This window comes from Colobus angolensis, unplaced genomic scaffold (genome assembly GCF_000951035.1).
Source record: "Colobus angolensis palliatus isolate OR3802 unplaced genomic scaffold, Cang.pa_1.0 Scaffold112, whole genome shotgun sequence".
Classification (NCBI taxonomy): domain Eukaryota; kingdom Metazoa; phylum Chordata; class Mammalia; order Primates; family Cercopithecidae; genus Colobus; species Colobus angolensis.
This window is the reverse complement of record NW_012112253.1, coordinates 642,572-645,738: the sequence shown is the minus strand read 5'-3', so window position 1 is coordinate 645,738 and position 3,167 is coordinate 642,572. Positions and strand designations below refer to the sequence as shown.

Here is a 3,167-nt window from a genome sequence, read left to right as displayed (position 1 = left end):
GAGGCTGCGTCCCGGGAAGCCCGGCTCCCAGAGCCCTCCGGCCTGGCCCTGTGCCCCGGACCTGAGTGGAGAGCCTGGGCCAGCCCTCCGCCGTGACTGGCCCAGGCAGCTGCGGCGGAGAGCGACCCAGAGAGGTGGCGGAGGAGACCCCCAGCTGGGGGCCCGCGCTCTGCCCCAGCCGAGCCGCCTGCCTACCGCCTGCAGGACTTCGACACGCTGGCCACCGTGGGCACTAGGATGTTCGGGCGGGTGTACCCGGTGAAGAAGAAGACAGCCAAGCATTTCTTCGCCCTCAAGGTGATGAGCATTCACGACGTCATCCGCCTGAAGCAGGAGCAGTACGTGCACGTTGAGAGGTCGGTCCTAGAGGAAGTCATCCACCTGTTTTTCATCAGGTTGTTCTGGACGTGGCATGACTAGCACTTCCTCTACAGGCTCATGGAGTACGTGCCGGGCAGCGAGCTCTTCAGCTACCCCCGCAACCGGGGGCGCTTCTCCAGCGCCAAGGGTCTCTTTTACTCTGCGGAGATCACCTGTGCCATCGAGTAGCTCCACTCCAAGGAGATCGTCTACAGGAACTTAAGTCGGAGAACATCCTGTTGGATAGGGACAGCCACATCAAGCTCATGGACTTTGGGTTCGCCAAGAAGCTGGTAGACAGGACTTGGACCCTCTGTGGAACACCCGAGTACCTGGCCCCCGAAGTCATTCAAAGCGAGGACCACGGAAGGGCAGTGAACTGGTGGGCCCTCGGCATCCTGATATTCGAGATGCTCTCAGGGTTTCCTCCTTTTTTTTTTTTTTTTTTTGTGATAACACATTTGGCATTTATCAGAAAATTCTTGCAGGCAAAATAGATTTCCTCAGACATTTGGATTTCTGTGTAAAAGGCCTCATTAAGAAACTGCTCGTGGTTGACAGAACAAGGCGGTTAGGAAACATGAAGAACAGGGCTAATGATGTGAAACGCCATCGGTGGTTCCGTTCCGTGGACTGGGAAGCTGTTCCGCAGAGAAAACTGAAGCCTCCCATTGTGCCCAAGATAGCCCGCGATGGAGACACCTCCAACTTCGAAACTTACCCAGAGAATGACTAGGACACAGCCACGGCCATGCCGCAGAAGGATTTAGAAATCTTCAAGAATTTCTGAGGACAGGAGCTCACATCTGGAAGAAACAGGAAGATTGGAATCTGCCTGGAACAAAAAACTGCACCTAAGCAGACCAGAAGCAATGTCTTCTTCACGTGATAAGGACACTTCCACTTTTCTGTGTGCCTGTATGTACAGAAACAGATCAGAGCACAGATGAAAATAATGTAACTGGCATTATTTAAGCAACTGGAATTCCACACTGTAGAAAGGTTTTGAAAATTGTTTGGTTGTAGATTTTGTCTTATCCTTTAGTGTTGTGTTTCTATTGTGATGTCTTGGTTTTTCTCACAGACTTAAGTTTATAAGTTTGAACTGGACTTGATCGATTATAACCACAAATTTGTGTGTGTGTGTGTGTGTGTGTACCTGTGTGTATATATAGAAGTCATTATGGCTGATCCACAGAAATTGTGCAGTGATGTAAATGTTCATGCTTCACAGAGCCTATAATTTTTATTTTTCAATTTGTTTTTTCAAAAATCTCTTCTCTTGGGGGCAACATCTGAAGGGTGTGTTGCATGGATTTAAAAAAATCACCTCACATGCGTTTTTTAGTTTGGGTGAAAAAAATATCATGGGGAGGTCCACCTTCAGTAGCTTTAGTGCTTCCTACCTGGTAACTTGAAACTTTAAAAGAAGAAACAAAGAGAAGAAGATATGGGAACGAATTTATTCCAAGAATCTACAATGACATTGAAGTTGTTGGAGGAATGTACTGTATTTAAAAACACCTTCTGTGTCACTTTCAAAAATTTCATCTAAGCTGGGTGCAGTGGCTTGTTCCTGTAGTCCCAGCACTGTGGGAGGCTGAGGTGGGCACATTGCTTGAGCCCAGCAGTTGGAGACCAGTCTGGGCAACATGGTGAGACCTCATCTCTACAAAATAAAAAGTTAGCCGGGCATGGTGGCGCGTGCCTGTAGTCTCAGCTACTTGGGAGGCTGAGATGAGAGGACCGCTTGAGCCCGGGAAGGTCCAGGCTGCAGTGATCCAAGATCACACCACTACACTCCAGCCTGGGTGACAGAGTTAGACCCTGTCTAAAAACAAAAACAAAAACAAAAACAACAAAAAAACAGGCAATGGCTTTGAAGGTGGAATGAAGAGAACGTCCACCTTAAGACTTTAAAGGACAGTGAAGCTGGGTGCGCTGGCTTACTCCTATAATCCCAGGATTTGAGGAAGCCAAGGCAGGAGGATTGCTTAAGCCTAGGAGTTTGATGCTAGGCTGGGCAGCATAGCAAGACCCCATCTCTGTAAAAAGAAAAAAATGTTAAAACACAGTGAAATTGCAGAAACAGAACATAGCCCCCTTTTTCATCAATGACCTTTTCTTCACATTGAGGTCAACTCAGTAGGTGAGAATAATTAGTGGGTTGAGTAGAATAAACTCTTTACAATTAATAACTTAGTGGAAAATGATGTTCAGATGGTGAAATGTGGAAGTGTTTTAGACAACTGTATTTTCAGCCTGTGCACCTCAGTCACCATCCTGTTGGGATTAACAGTTGAGGACCATTATTGTCTAAACATTTCACATTTAGTTTCCCATCAATTTTGCTATGAATGTGAAAAGGTGAAACTGGTGCTGACTTCGGCAGCAGGTATACTAAAATTAGAATGGCACACAGGAGGTTAGCATGGCCCCCTGTGCAAGGAGGATCGCACATTCATGCAGCATTCCATATTTTTTTTAAAAAATGTTACACTGTGCACTGATATGTGGAGCTAGAAGGAAAAGTATTAAGTCTCATGTTTGCTGACTATAAAAATAAATCATAGTAATAATATTATTGAACATTCTACTTTAAAAAGTATTAATAAAACCGTAAATGAAACACTTTTCTTGAGCACGCTTTAAAAAGTACATAGACCCACGAGTCCATATGCCTAGTTTTAGGTTGCCTGTTTTGTTATCCAGGATTTCATACTGATGAAAATTTGCATCAGGAAAGCCTGAAATGCCTTAATTGTGAACTGATATGCAGGAAAATGAAATATGCAAGCACATTGATG

The 3,167-nt window shown here is 45.6% G+C and overlaps 1 pseudogene; it reads left to right on the top strand.

Annotated features, from left to right (window-relative positions):
- LOC105523312 overlaps positions 1–1,150 on the top strand; it is a 4,074-nt pseudogene extending 2,924 nt beyond the window's left edge.
- The last annotated feature ends 2,017 nt before the right edge of the window (positions 1,151–3,167 follow it).